This window comes from Brachyistius frenatus, unplaced genomic scaffold, assembly GCF_029030835.1.
Source record: "Brachyistius frenatus isolate BFR_SWC_R1_liver_20210118 unplaced genomic scaffold, ASM2903083v1 Contig_51, whole genome shotgun sequence".
NCBI lineage: Eukaryota > Metazoa > Chordata > Actinopteri > Embiotocidae > Brachyistius > Brachyistius frenatus.
This window is the reverse complement of record NW_027210650.1, coordinates 1,471,809-1,488,649: the sequence shown is the minus strand read 5'-3', so window position 1 is coordinate 1,488,649 and position 16,841 is coordinate 1,471,809.

The window sequence follows — 16,841 nt, the reverse complement described above, 5'->3', positions numbered from 1 at the left end:
TGGGACCCCTGCCCTTGATGCAGGTCATGCATATCTGGTCCCAGCCTCTCTCTGCTCTTTTATTCCCTCTTAATGAAAGGAGGACAGGAGTGGGTTGTTTATTTTTTCTTCAAGTAAAACATTTCAGAGATTTTGCCCAAAAACTAAATCTGTCTGCATTTCAGACTGGGAGAAAATATAACCTCCCATCCTTGGATTGCATCACTCTGAGCTTCACGATTCATTATTAATGTCGGAAACAGAATTTCAACTCCAGGTTCACTTTGATGTTCAACACGTGCATCGTGGTCCTCATCAACAGATCGAGCTTCTTCCATTGCCACATAAATGTTCAAACTTCCTTGCGGTATTTAGTTTATTGAAATTCAGTTTCAAACTAAAAATTCAATTTTAAATTATGCTAATCAAATATCTTTTTTTTAAAGCAATTATTCTAGTTTTGCAATTCATAATTTAAATATAAATGATTCAAATGCAGTTTCTGTACATGCAGCTAGGCTATTTAAGGCAGGCAATTCCACTTGAGATCTCACAGAAACTCGCGAGATCAAACGTGACTTCAGGCCAAAACAAACATGGAGGGTGCCGCGGCAGCTTCAAATGTTTGCACCTTGTTTGTGTGTGTTCGCCTTGTTTTGTGGATGAAGCCTTGGATAAGAAGACGGAATCAGTATGTGATGTTCTGTTTTTGAAGCATGAGGTGAGTTGAAATCCAAGTTTTTGATTGTTAGTCTCAAACGGGGCTGACGTCACTGATATTGGCCCACAGGTGGAGGTGAACTGACTATTTATACCTTCTCTGACCTTCTCTGACCTTATGGAGATGTTGTCTTATATTATGAGTTATATTTATTTTAAAGATATGATGTGGCAATTTTGCAATTATCACTCTGCTGCAGCCTCTTTTTAATTTTTTTCTATATTTAAAGCCTTTAAAGCAGCAATAAGACTACAACCCATTACAGGCCGTTTTCAACTTGCCAAATAGTGATCGCAGCATCCACCTTGCCACTTAAAGGTTATTTATGCCTCATAATGACTGGATATTATCCACGATGGTTGTATTTCAAAGATTACAGCCCTGCCAGTCATTTTTTTTTTTTTTTTACCAGCTGAAATACATTTAAAGGGGAAGTACACACCCGTGAAATGCATTTTATGCACCTGCCGAAAAGTGATTCCATCTCCTACCTTGTAACTGGAAGTCAAAATGACTCCAATGACAACAAAGCTCGGTGCATTTGCACGTTGCGACTATTTGATCCAGATAAAAACAGCTGTAAACGGCACGGCATGTAAACGGGAGCGATGGAGTTTTTAACAGGCTCGCACCGCTCGGCTTTCGCTTTTTGGCACGAAGCGTGATTTCAAGCTGCAAATATCTTAACGTGTTTGTCAGTTTTATGATTTCAAATCGAGGAGACTTCAATCCAGTCGGTAGCTCCTCTCGCACTGCTGGATCGTATCGGCAGACCATCGGTTCAGATGGTTGGAAAGCCCTCCACGGAATCGGACTCCAAAACGACCCAATTAACCTCCAGTTGAGGGACCATCTCGCCATGTGACTGAAAACTGTATTGTGGAGAGAAGAACCCAGGAACCTTGGGGGAACCCATGCGGATCAGATCTGGTATTTGGGGCTTGGGCTCCCAAATGAGGCTCTCACAGTGGCCTTTTTGTTCGTGCTGCGGTATTTCACCAGCCCGTCAGAGCATTTTCCTTTCCTTGGGTTATTTATTTTTATTTTTTTTTAGTTGTTCCATCAAAGATTTCACAGTTTTTTTGGGTCTCAAGTTGTCAAGCCACCGCTCCAAACTACATGATAAAAGGCCGGGCCGTAGAGGTCAGCGGGAGGATCCTCGTCCCAACACAACAGCTGTGATGATTCACATCGTAGCTTGGTAGTTTAACCAGCGCCAAAAAGTATAAAACCAACAATTTTGTAGATTTTACAAAGAGAGAAAAAAAAAAAAGGCTGAGTGTCTCGTGGGTCCCAGCTTTTTGGTAAATGTGAAACTAGGAAACAGACATAACTTGTTAATTCAGCTTTTTTTGCCGTGTCTCCCTGTTTTCTGTCTTTATGCTAAGCTAAGTTAATCCTTAAACTCTAGCTTCGTATTTAGCACTTCGCACATTTACCTGAATATTCAACTTTTCCTTTTAATATCTCCGTCGGTTTTGTGGCTCGTGTCCAAATTGTAAACGGAATAGATGCCGTTGTCTTTATCCTGCTGACAGAATGAAACGCTGAACATTCGTGTCGGGTACATTTCACCGTTTTCTCTGCGACGTCGAGAAAAAACCCCCCCCGAAGATGATAATAACGCTGAATAATAGAGACCTTCGCTCGGCTCTCTCGTCTTGCGTAACGTTGCCGGACTTGAAGCGTCCAGAGCTGCTCGTTTAATCACACGTCTACTGAAACCCCAAACGTTTATAGGTGACCCACACGAAGTCCTCCAGCGTTGTTTTTTTTTAATCCTGCCTGGAAAAAAATGCCTAAAACTCGGCGTGTTGCCGGGGATCACCGGTGGAAACGAGACCAGCGGGTCACAGAACGGCCTTAAGTCCCGTCTAGACAAGGGCGCTAATGGATGGTAGCAACCCTGCATGTCTGCACACCCTCATGTCCTGTCAAATGGATAAAAAAAAATTAAAAAAAATCTGTGTGAAAGAGTCACAGCAGGAGAAATAGGATCATTTTAATCTGACAAAAAGAAAGTACATTTGTCAGTCATTTTCTTTTTTCTCCATTTGTTTTTGTTCTCCAAACCAGCAGCAGACTTTGCTGCAGTGTCAAAACTCAGCGCTAACTGAGCATGTCCACTTTTCTCCCGCTGGCTGCACCACAAGAAATCTCTGCAGCATGGAGGCAGTTAAAAAAAGGGAGTTTTGACCAAAATGGTTAGCTTTTGGAAAAACTTTAATTTTGAGTGTGCTTATTGCTTTTAGCATTAAAGACCACTAAAAAATTTTTTTTTAAAAAGCGCTGGTTAGGACTTGCTAAGTATTCTCAATATCATTCTGGTGCTGAAATGCTTGTCAACTCATTTCTGAACTAACTACTAATTATAGTATTTTGATAAATGATTAAATACTAATGTCTTTCAGTGCTTGCGCTTCAAATCTGAGGATTCTGTGATGTTTTATTTGTTGTTTTTCATGCTATTCTGTCATGTGATAAGCTCTCTTTTCTATATTTGAACAATTATTACTATAAAACCAGAGAGAAACAGAGAAACCAAACAATTCTCCCCTGATCGAGCACTTGCAGATGACCATTGTAAAGAAATGCATGCTGCTTTCTCTATTTGTGCCATTATTAGTGATTTCCCACTTTTATATCTAAAAGGAATCACTGCAGGCCCTGTTCAAACGTGGTTTTCTGCCAGAGCTACATATATATTAAGTAAAATAACAAACATCTTGCTTTCATTTGACAGAAGAAGAAGACGGAGAGAGAACGAGGAGGATGACTGTGCTGGGATCAAACCAGGGACACTGTAATTACAGATTCAGTTTCTCGGACCGCTAGACCGCGTGGACGCCCAATCTATTTCTGTAAGTATGCAACACAGTAAGTAAGCAAAGGACAGACTACGTCCTGAGAGCTCAAACAAACCTCTGCGTTTTCCCACCTTTCCTTATCAATGTGAGCAGCACGTTGTTGACAAAAGAACGGGAAAGAAACTCAAAAGTTTTGCATTGTCCTTCATTATCCGTTTTCCCCCTAGTTGTCACTTTTTCCTGCATGGTGCAATGTGATGAAATACGGAGAGTTGGCACCAGTTTTTTTTAATTAAGCATGCAGCTTTATTTATTTATTTAACAATGAGACCACGGAGAGCACTTGAAACCATCCTGCCATTTCCCAAGGATAGGAGGAGGTGGGGGGGGACACAACCATTGTGCTTCCCTTTGTCTGTTGCCTGAAACACCCCTGCCTCCATTACTATAATAGGAGAAAAGTAAATGGGAAGCCATTGTGTGAATGCTTTTTGAAATTTGTCCCATGGCACACATTTAAATCATCCCAAATGGAGCATCCAATGATCTGTAACTGTGCAGCGGAGATTGACTTAAACAGCTTCCGCAGGCCCTTCTTTCATTAGAAACTTATTAAACGTGAATGGGAACTTGGAGAGAGTGCTGCATTTCTAAAAAAAAAAAAAAGAAAGAAAAAAGAAAAAGCCTCAGGCTGCAGCTGAATGCGACTAAATACCACGTCAGTCTGGCAAGGGCACTCTGCAATTTTAGGGAAGTGCAGAGGGTTTGAGACAACAGCGTGGCACTTGCTTTCACTTGGATATAGTTTCTATCAAGGCAGTGGAGACCACAATTTGCGATTCCATTTATTATTCACCAGCTGTGTTTTATATGTATAAAAGGGCGCACACACACTGGGATTCACAGCGTGGCAGCTTGGTTTAGAAAAAAGAAAAGAAAAAAAAAGCACTAGGAGGTTAGCAGGAAAAAAAAAAAAAAAAACCCACCTCTAGATATCTTAATATTTGCCAAGAAGGAGGAGAATAAGTGTAATTATTTCACTCGGGTTTACACCGAGAACCACATGAGCGGTGTCACATACCAAAATTTGATGTTTTGTTCCCAGAAGCAAAGAGGGGGCTGGAAAAGCAATACTTTCTCTCATCTGCATCAGCGAGCAGCTCGGAGTGTGTCACGGGGGACAACAGCTCGGGAGGTGAACGGCAGAGCGAAGTGTCGTGTTTCCCGGGCGTTGTTGCCTGGTGGTCTGTGCACAGGCGAGGGCGGATGACAGGCAGAGGCCAGAGATGCCACGCGCTGCATATGCTCCCTCGACAGTGTCAGACTCTGCAATGCAGAGGAGGGAGAGTGAGAGTGAGAGTGAGAGGAGGTGGGGAGGGAAGAGGACACAAACACAGGTGTACACCGACACCAATAACTCTCAGTCTGTGGTGTAAAATTACTTTTATTAGATAGTGTTACACGGACGTGATTGAGCAGAACTTTAAAAAAAAAAATGCATGAATAGTTCCCAGGTAAAGAGAGATGTACTTGTTCAGCAGATGACAAGCAAATACAAGTTTAATTTCTTCACATTCAGAAAAATTATCTCTTAAATCGTCCTACGAATGATTATCTCTCCATTTTGTCTCTTATTTTTTCCCTTCAGATAACTATATATACATATTATCTATACAGTATTTCCACGTTTAATTAACCCCGATGCACGAAGTGTTTATTTGTTTACTTTGCTCGGCTCGGGGGTAAACAAGTCTGATACAATCTAACGCAAACTACAAGCTCGAAAACACTTCAGACGCGTAACGACAGATAACAACAGGAAAAAAAAAAGGCTTTTGACAGTTGTGAGCAACACGTCTGCAATCTCCTCATCCTCAAAGTGTTTGTGTTGCACGCCTTTCACCCATCACATACTGTATGCATTAAACCAATTATATCACAAGTAAAATGACGTAAGAGTACACTGCACAAAATTCAATGTAGAAAGCACAACATGGTAGAAAAAGCCTTTTTTTTTTTTAAAGTTGTTTTATGTATTTATCGTTGGCACTAATAAGTCTACATTTTTCGAATATATGTTTATTCGCTTTCTTGTTAAGTGCTAAATAACGCTGCTTCTTTTTTTTTTTATATCAGCCTGTTGGATCTGCTTAACAGTGCATCGAAAGCTCACTAATTAACGCATAATATCTCATTTGTTTAATCATATGAAATCAAAACAGGCTAGTGGACGGAGCAAAGCTGCGTGTTTTGTCCTACTTCCTGTCTTTGTGCTAAGCTAAGCTAATCCTCTGACCGTCAGTGCTATCAACCTTCTCGTGTAACTCTTTAGCAAGAAAGCAAGTGTGCTTCCCAAAGAGTGATGTCAGCAATCAATACGTGTGGAAGGATATATTCTCCGATTACTTCATGGAAAGGAAAAACATTTCCGTGATACCAAATGTGTGTCGTTCTACTTTATAACTGCTTTAATTGACCCATTTAAAGTGAATTTAAACATCATGAAATCGGTGTAAACACGCAGCTCTCTGACAAACATCGAATCGGATTTAAAGAGGTTATGTTTACTGCAGATATCTTAACTTCTTACACTTTACTGTATTGTTTTCCTCGTTTCAGTTTGTTTCCTGTAACCGTTTTTGAACAAAGCTGCGAGAGAAACCTAAAAATGTACATTACTACTACTTTAACATCGAAATGAAAATGATCTTAAACTAAATAGTTATAATACTTATGTTCCTTTCATCTGTCTTAACAAAATAGTTCCCATCATATGGAAAAGTACCAACAGAGAGAGATTATGCATGTTTACAAACAGCTAAGCCTCATGGGAACTGGTCCCTCGGTCTGAAGAATGGATTAGTTTGGCAACATCACCTGAAGCATGACTGCTTCGCTGTTCCTTCAATATGGCAGCAATTAATGTCATTAACACTCGGTGACTGACCGAGCTATTTGTGGATTTTTTTCAATGGAGACCAAATAGACTGCATTGTTCGTTAATCCTCTTGAAGGAGCTATTTTAGGCACGATTACGGTGAAATCAGAGGACCTCGGCTTCCTTACGAAAACAGTCGAAAATACTACAAATTGTACAAATTGCGGCATGCGAACGGCTCATTTAAAATTTGGAAATAGGCCTCGGCAATCAGAATGCATTCCACAACATTAGTAAAAATATAGCCTAATAGAGATGAATGGGGAAAAACTGAGGCGCTGGAGAATTGCACTCTGATGAATGATGATTGTTGCCAGCACAGTTTGGTTTGTGGGCAAATTCATTTATTAATAATTTACTCAGCAGTGTGCGAGTGTACTACTGACTGAATTTAATAGATTTTGGGCAAACAGGAATGCGAGTGTGAATCCTGCGAGGCCCTCGTGGCTTACAACTCGCCTTCAGGCAGGAATCGGGGCCGCTCGGGGAACAAGAGTCGGTCTTTGCTCTGCTCTAAGAAACAAACATCACTTTCATGTTTTTTTTTTTTTTTTTTATCCCAGAAGTAGGTTGCTTCCTCTAATCTGCCCGGTAACAGTTAAGCGGCGTGCATACACTGTGCGCGCATGAGTTTGATGGTTGTGTGCAAGCATGCATAAGTTTGCATGTTCAGCCAACAGTGAGTGGGTTGAGGGGAGTGGGAGGAGGAGGAGGAGGAGGAAGAGTGGGAGGCGGAGGCCAGTGGTAAAAGCTTCAACAAAAGCTAAAGATAGCACAGTGCTTGCAGGCACTCAGTGAAGCTTAGCTTTCTCTGTCAAGGTTATAAACACACATACATGCAGAAGGACAGCAGTAAGGGCCCCCGAGAGTGCAGGAGAAGCCCAGAAAAGCAAAACCACTACAAAGGTAAATCAGCTTTCACGGGAGGATGTACATTATTTTCCTTAATGCACTACAATATTGTTCAGATCAGGCTTGATCTGGTGGCATTGTCCCAAATTAATATTTATGAGATGAGACAGAAGTCAGTTTAATGTTCTGCAGTTTGGAAAAATGTGTGGTGGTGCTCACCCGAAAGAAAATGTATGGAAATTACTCAAGTTTTTGCCACTTCGTAAACGTGGCTCTAGTCGGGTGTTGATTTAAATGAAAAATGCTATAAGGCATAATGTAGATATTGCACAAGCTCTATGTATAGTCGGGAATTGATTTTAAATTAAAAAGTGCTGAGCTATGTGCTGCATTTGTTGACCATCGTCAGGACATTTTACACAATTTTGCAACAAAATATTTTCTTATTTTTCTTCCCGACGTCGGTTTAACATTTCGTACTCCAGTTAGCTGACAAGTTAAGAAAAAAAAAAACGAATTTCAGGTGACTGCATTTGATTCACATCTTTTTCATACCCGTCAAACCATTAAGTGATCCATTTCTTTACATATTTAATATTGTGTCACTGAAGTTCATCTCAGCTCAAGGAAGGGGCCCGGACAGAGCTGCATGTTGCTCTATAATTTCTCCGGACAGCCTCGTAGTTCCCGTAGAACAGTTTCAGGTTACGACCCGGTTAATGTCCTGCTGAACGTTAAGTGGCAATTTAATCAGAAACGACATCATCAGCACAGGCGACCTGTTGATGTACTTCCCTTCAGCCACGACTCAATACGTCTCGCCAGCTCCATCCAGCTCGCCTCTAAAGATAGAACTGAACTAATGGACACTGTCCCAAAGACTGCTAATCACAGCCATTAGCTCAATCACACAGCGAATTAAATCCTCCATTCGGACGAATGGGAGCATCTCTGTGAACTTCACGGCCATTAAATCAGCTCTCTGTAGAAATGGGATTAAAATGTTTGTATACTTTGGATCTGGTAGTAAACGTCATCTTACTTCCAGGATCAGGTGACACATATCAGTCCAGCTCACAGCTGTGGGCCGTCGGGACTGAATTGATCGTACTCGCGTGTCATAGCGGAGGACAGTGTATCTGGGACACCTCCCAGCAAAAAGACAAGTGTCACATTTTTCTTTCACCTACCTGACACTGAAAATAATTGGAGTAAAACAGGAATCTTTTCTTTTTTCTTTTCAACCTGTCCTATATTAACTTAATCCAGCCCAGTAGGAATGAAAGTAAATTCATATTGGACAGTGACATTGTAGATGATAATGTTCCTTGTTACGCTGTATGTAGTGAGGCAAGAAATGTTTAACTAGTGTGGATGTCAGGGTGGGGGACGAGCTAGTCAACTTTCGTTTTGTCACCGACCTTCAGTTAAACCCAAACAAAGTGTTTTACTTGCCTTGCAAAACTGAACTGCATTTGCTGTGTGCATTATTTTGTCTACAGAGATTTTCTTTTTTAATTTTTTTTAATCGTCTAATTTTGACGTTCTTATCTGCTTGAATCTGTATTCAGCAGGACCTCGCACTCGTCCTCTCTATAACTTGGAAGGGAAAAAGACTCCAGAGCAGAAGTGCCCACATTTTATTTTACGAAGAGACAAAAATTCATGTGGCTGCAGGGCTGATAATAACTGATTGATTGTTCGCTGTATAACGTGTCAGAAAATAGTGAGAAAGACCCGTCAATATTCCTTAAAGCCCAAGTGAACATGTTGAAACATCTTGTTTGTGTGACCGACATGTTGAGTTTACTGTCATACAACTAAGAAAACCAGCAAATACTCACATTTCAGAAGCTATTTGTTTTCCCTCAAATGACCAATCAATTGATCAGCTGATAGGCTAGACTGCCGGTCAGGTAATGGTTTATATATATATCTATCTATAGATATATATATATATTCCTCTAAATAGTGAAATAACAGACAATGCATCTCTATGTTGAGACAAACCACTACATTTTATAGACAAACACATTGTTCAGTGTTCTCCAGACAAATGAAGCCAACATGTGATCTTAGTAGATTTAAGAGCAGGTCATGTATCAGTGGAATTATTGAACATGTTCCTATGTAACTGCATTATCAGAGGGCCGCTGGTCAACATGAAAACAATTCACTGGCTGTGATATAACGTGACCTCACTAGCTTACGTAACCCGACGGCCGGAGGGTTCTCATCCCGTGTTACACGGAAGAGGAGGAGATTGTTCGGTAAGTCGGTGACGCACCAACATCACAGGAGGATGCATTATATATGAATTTGAGCAAAGTCAAAAGTTCACAGGACTCCGCCCCTCTCAGATTAGCATCTCGCTACTGGTCTTTATGCTCTCGTGCTCTTTTCCGCCGTATTTGAATCCAAACACAGATCGCCTAAGACAACACGGGGGGTGCCTGCGGTTATCATATTATTACTCTGGGGGTGGGGGGGAATAACATTAGACCCTTAATGAGAGTTTGACAAAGGAGGCCATTGTAAGCGAAGCTCCAAGCAGGCTGGCTGTAAATCCCATAAAAGAAAACGGGGGGGGGGGGATCCTTTCCTCAAATACGCTGCTCTGTTTGTTTGCGGTTGAAAGAAGTGTTTGCATGTGGAGGGAGAATGTTATCAGTTTTCCCAGATGTCAACGGGTTAAGCTCGGGGGGGGGGGCTCGTGCAGGCCGATGTTTCGTCGGGGTCCAACCTGGTTTGAGTGAATTATGGAACCGTGAAAAAGTAGGTTATAAAACTGCGTGTAGAAGGAGGGAGAATCCAGATGTGGTTATAAACTACAAGAAGACCAGTCGATTTTATGGGGTAATATGAAGGACCTTAATAAATAATGCATTCATGTGCCTTGATTTATAATGTTAATAATTTAGATGATTGGAGGGGAACAAGGCGAGAGGGGTAATATGTTTGCTCAGTCATCTTTAAAAAAAAAAAGAAAAAGAAGGTAAAAATAGACGACTGGAGGAGAATCGAGAAAGAATTGAAGCTATTTGTCGTTCGCATCTGCAAAACTAACTTCCGTCATGTTCAGCTTTACTTCGTGTCGAGTTCTAATTCGCCAAAATCTAGAAGATGACCACGGTAGACAATGTCAGCACTCGCTAGCAGGGCTGTGGAGTTTTGCTTCAGATTAAACTGAACTATGTCTGTAATCACTGAGGGGGATCTGATCTGATTCTCTGTGGTGCCGTGATGAATTAAAGATCCACTCAGGATGTTGAAGAGATAAAGAAGATGTTGTGAAGTAGTGGAAGAGTGAGATAAACATCTAAGATCAGCGAATTCTTCGCTCCATGTTCGCTTCAGAGCTGGTGTCCGACCAAATGTCAATTTTCTTAAGTCTTCAAGAATTTGGATGATTATTAATCATTAACGTGATATTTTTTTATTTAGAAATGCCCAACATTACTTAGTTCTAGCTCCTGAATTTCAGGATTTGCTACTTTTTTTTTTTGTCTTACCTGATTGTAAATTGAGTGTTTTGGGGATTGTTATACAAACAGAACAAATCAAAGATGTCAGCAAAATATTACAGACCGTTTTTTTCCCCATGTTCTTACATTGTAGTGATTAAACGATTCGTTGAGAAAATACGCCAAATAAACCAAAAATAAGAATAGTAGCATCCAAACAAAAGTTTTCCTTTCACTCTTACTGACTTACTGATCTTATAAATAGAAACCCAACTGTGTCGAGTATTTATTAGTTCAACACATGGAGATGACAAAGCTCTTAATTTGAACGATTTGTCTGTTTTATTGTGAAACTTTTCCTTCCTATTTATTTGTCTCTGACTCGGCAGGCCTTCATCTTAATTATCCAAAAAGGAATCGCGTAGTCTGACAAAAGGTGACCACACAAAGCTCCCATCAGAAACGAGCAGACTGCCCGACTGAAAAACAGCCGAGGTCGGGACCTCGGCTCTCATCTGGGAGATTAATGTGGGCACAGAGTGACCACCCAGAAGAGGCACCGAGGGGTCAGCGATGCCAGACAGGCGCGATTACACGGGCAAAAAAAATAAAATGACAAGCACAAATACAGCCAGGAAGCCTCAAATAACACCGTAGCTCCCACGTTGTGGTTTTATCGCCATCATAGTTGAGATTCTTTTGTGATCTTTCGCTCGATCCCGAGACTTCTTCTTTTAAGATCGCACTCCAGTTTACTCAAGGTAGCCAGCGAGGCAGATGGTTGTATCAATCACACCTCACAATTGTTGTCCCCCCCCCCTCCCCACACTCTCCGACAGAAAGCGCTATTGTTACATATCCTGCACACATAAGACAAATAACCTTCTACTGACTGGCCACAAAAGCGTCCGGCTCGGAGCGGTGGTCACCGCGCATAAAAGGAGCTCAGATTGATTGAGACGCACTGATTCTCCTGTGAAAGGAGCTCGGGGCTAAAAGCAACACGTGCAGATATGCATTACAATGGAGTGAAATGCAGCAGCAGCTCTAAATGACAGAGTACAGCACAGGCAGAGACCATCTGGATAATTCAGCCAAAGGGTGCTGCTGGGTAGAAATCTTCCATATCGATAGGTTTGGAGAGATTAACAAGAAACTTTACATGACAGTTTAATGTCTTTGCTTTCTTTATAGCCAATACTGAATCAAGAGAAGTTTTTATGATGCCAAGTGTAATAGATATTTATAGATGTTGGAAAAAAAGCTACATGTTGACAGATGTTTCTTGGGCAGTGATGAGTGTTATTATTGTTGGGATATTGTCTCGTTTGTAGTATTTTAAATGCGTAAAGATTTTTAAAAATAAAAACCCATTAATGCATGTTTCACCCACACAAGTTTGCGAAAAAGCCTGCAGTTTTTTTTTTTTTTTTTTTTTTTTTTTTGCCCTGACATGAAAATGTATCTGCCCACTCGATGTGCAAGAGAAATATCGACTCGCGTGTTGACGGGGGACCCGTATTCAATCTGCCCTGCTCGTATAGCAGGTGAAGAACAACACGTTTTCAGAGGCAGAGCTGGTTCCAACCCCCTGGGGAAGATTTTTACCATAATTACATCCTGGCTTCTCTTTCTAAATTGATGATTTAGTAAAAAAAAATAAATAAATAAATAAAAAAAAAATAAGAAAATGCAGAAAAACTTTGCTTCCTTTTCATTAATATGGAATTAAATCATGCATAATTATAAACCAGCATTAAAATATATATATATAATGAAGATTGTAAAATGTAATAATATCTGCTAGTTTTTCCAACATATCTACGAAGCAGATTTCTAAAAATACAAACCCCAGCGATGTGTGCCAGTATCAGCCACTCACAAACTCCATGCAGGCTTTTAATAACAAATGTCAGATATTAGTCAGAGCACACAATCACATCAAATGAGGCTTGTTGTGTAACCCCCTCCCCCCCACCCCCTCCCGGTCACTGATAGCTGATTTGCAGAAGGACTCAGGTGGTGGTCATCCAATTAACTGGCCGTGCAGCATCGTGATGTAAAATGAAGAGGGGGAAGACTGTCAATAAAAATGCTCTTAAATCAATGTTTAGTCGTGATGTCTCTGGACCAGCTGGGGCTCACGGTGGCCTTTTATTACAGAATCCCCCCCCTCCCCCTGTAAACGATCTATTCTGCATCTTTATGTTGCATTATTGCTGCCTGCAGCTCTTTATTCTTCTTCAAAATGGGAAAACAGCAAACAAAGAAGCGGATTAGTGCAAAAGATTGAAAATGTTTACAAATGGAATACACGAGGTAAATACCACAAAGACTTTACGTTTATCTACCGATATTCGGACTAAACAGCAGATGAAAGACGTAAACGAGCAGCTTTTCATTTCTAGCTGTTGCCTGTTTTTGCCGACTTCAAACATCCTAAAATCTCTTAAATATTCACTTGATTTCTATTACATGTAAAAAAGACTGAGGCTCAAGCTGTGAATGATGTGGGAGCAAAAAAAACAAAAACCTGATTAGCCAATGATCCGTGTAAAAGGCATGGAAATAAAGAAACCGCATTGTCCCAGCACTGTAGAGCTCATTAATAGTAGTGAACTACTTATTTAATGAACGTAACCTCACTTTAAACTGTACGAGATAAGGTTTTTAGGATGAAGGCTAACTTCCCAGCAGGGTGCCCACAGATCCTTAAAAAGTCTTCAATTCAGTAATGCAACTTTAAAGTTTTAACTATCAGATCCTTAAATCCCGTCTTTTTTTTTTTAAACATGAAAAGAAATACGAATATTCACTTTTGATTGATGTGCTTTTTTTTTTTCCCAAGTTGTAAATGTAACATCAAAGTCTTAAAGATCTTAAAAAGTATTAAATTGAACATCCCTAGACCTGCAGATACTGCCGTTACTCTGGTAACGGTGGCAAAATTGCTGGAGGTTAAACTGCCCCAAATCAATCAAGGGTAGGACATACTGTTTTGCCAACTTTCAGCCTCACGCTGTGGCAAAATACGAAACAGTACAGAGGGTCTTGAGGGTCATAACTGTTATGCACACACACACACACACACACACACACACACACACACACACACACACACACACACACACACACACACACACACACACACACACACACACACACACACACACACACACACACAGGTGTACGCTCAACAGGGGGCTCAAATTTTGTTATCCAAGATCTGTTGTTGCCATGGCATTGCACTGCATTTCCTTACATTGCCTTGGAAACGCAAAAAAATGATGACTGGCACGAGGCTTTGAGTGAAGTGGGTCAAGAGCGTCCGAGACAAGTCAACTCGGAACAGGCCACGAGTACCAGGAATGTCCCGGTGGGACTTACAGGCCAACAACAGCGAACCAGAGCGAGCTCTGCAAGGACAGACGGAAAAAAGTCTGGAATCCAAACGCTTGGAGAGTTCAAACCTAATTCACGTCGTCGGTAACGTATCACCACTTTGACTGATACTACTAAATAACTCACTCGCCAGACTAAGAATGCAGTGACACGGAGATAAAATGAAGTGACACCAAGTAGAAGAAAGTTGATGCCTATTCTCCAAAATGACTGAAGTAAAACAGGCTTCTGTAAAAGACAGATCCCACCATGCCGTGACCGGAGATGTTTTTGTAACCAGCAGTGCTCGGCAAACATTTCCCCTCGAGTAAATTTTGACTGTATGAGATCAATCTTTTGTGGCTGAACACGACTGAGTGCACCTGAATTGTTATGACTCATTAACCCACTTTTTTTTCTTCTTTAAAAAAAAAAAAAAAAAAAAAAAGCTTCTCATCCAACATCGCCACCACGAGGTCGCTCAGAGGAACAGCCGTCGCTGCCTCTGCTGCAGATTTAATTCCCTCCTCAACTCTGTCATCTGACAGGTTAAACACAACTCTTTGACTCTTTGTTGTGCATTATTTACCTCTCAGTGCGTTGATATAATAATTGTTTGTTTACACAGTCTCCTGCTGGGCCTCTGGAAATTACAGGTTTTAATTGCGGGTTTGATTTTGATGGAGAAGTGGCGCCATCTCGTGGTTGTATTTGACCGTCGGACTGTTTTACTCAATTCCGTCTATTACCTAAGAAATTAATTTCATTGGAAGTCCAGATCCTGAAGTCACAAACTTTTCTGCTGTTTTTCTGACTTGCATTGATGAGATAGGAGTCGGATACGGTGATGAAGGTTTAATATAGTCTTCTCACCTCTGTGTACCGTCACAGTCACCAGCTCAGGGGTAAACTGTTAAGTGCTCGTGCTGACATCTGGGGGATGGACAGACTCAAATGTCTCTTATTAAAGTGGGTGTAAAGTGTTCATTAGGAATATAGTTGGAAATAACTGCAGAATATTTGAATACGGAAATATAAACGGGAAAGAAATCTGCATCTATGCCGTTTCTCAGCTTTTATCTGATCATAATTACTGTTGTGATTATCAGGTGGTAACTGAGGTGTTATCATCGCTGGTGCACCTTTCTTTTTTTTCACACCTCCATGTGTATCAGAACACTTAACATGGCATGTCTTTGTGCACAAATAAACAACACACATCACACATATCCTGTCAGTAACACCTCCACCGTACACGTCACATTATTTCCTCCGAACATTTACATGTTTATTTAAATGTCTCCTTCCTCTTCTCACTATAGGTGATGAATTTCTTTTAATATTTTTTTATTTCTTACCTTTTTAATTTCACAGTTTTGTCCCTTGTAATGCATATGCATTAATTAAGGAATTTAATCCTGGGAGAGACGCTTATCTTACATTCCTCCTGCTTCAATTTGTCGTCTGGCCCTGCTGGCACCATCATCTCCCACAACCCGAGCTGACCGTCTTAGTTTTTTGAGGATTTGTAGAGTAGATACAATATCATAACTTAAAGCACATTATTCAATATATAAAACTAAGTTTGTGCCATAAAAATATACTCGAGACCACAGCGAAGAATGATTTAGATTGATTTCATATAGACCTCTACATCACCGCAAACTCATCGTGTGGACCGGATTTAATGTTTTATTTAAATGTTTTATGCAAGCCTTAATTTAAAAAAAACAACAACAACTAAAAACATATTAGTTGAGTCAAATTCAACTAATATAAACACAACTAAGGAACTCGGGTGAAAATATCAACCACGTGTTCAAGCTGTAGTCTCACTTTTTTTTATTCTCACAAATCATCCTCCTAAAAGGCGATCTGTAAAAGCAGGGACTTGTACTTAAGATATGGGTTTCCTATTTTGTTATGAAACTCGGTCTAAATGCGCAACGGGCCTAATTTTAGCATCTTACGAGCAGCACCTGAAGGCAGCACGCTGTCCACCCTTGTTGGCGTGTGTCACTGTCCTCCTCCGTCTCCGGAGTGTCTGACTGCCGGTGGGGTGTGTCTGCTGGAGATAGTGATGGAGAACAGGAGCTGCGTCAAGAGAGCCTCAAACACACAAGATGGAACCGGAAGTTAGACGATTAGGGCTTTAAAAATAAAGGCACCGCTTTATAACCCCATTTTTCTGTTAAGATGGGATGTAAACCTTCTGATAGCCTACAATGCCCGTATCCGTGTTGATCAGGAACAGAGGAACCATGAAACTGAAAACAATAATACTCACTGTAAAAAAAAAAAATCAAATCTGATGCCAAAAAAATTATCTGAAACCATGTAAACAACTCTCCAATGGAAAAAAAACAAACATGCGCAATATTGTCAGTCTGAAACTGTTGAGATAAAATTGGAAACTATCGATTATTAAACACTAAAATCAGCTCTGAAAATGCAAAAATACAATCAGAAAAATAACAGTAAATTCTGAAAACATTAAAAACAAACTGAAAAAGCTGAAAGGATACAATGTGAAACTGAAAAAGGTAAAAACCACCTGAAATGGAAAAAAATAAGAGCTAAAACCATAAAATAAGATGTCAAACCATAAAAACAGATGTAAATGGAACAAATAAGCCTATTATACACAACTGAAAGGAAAAAAAAAGACTCAACTGAGACATATTATCCTAAACTGTAGA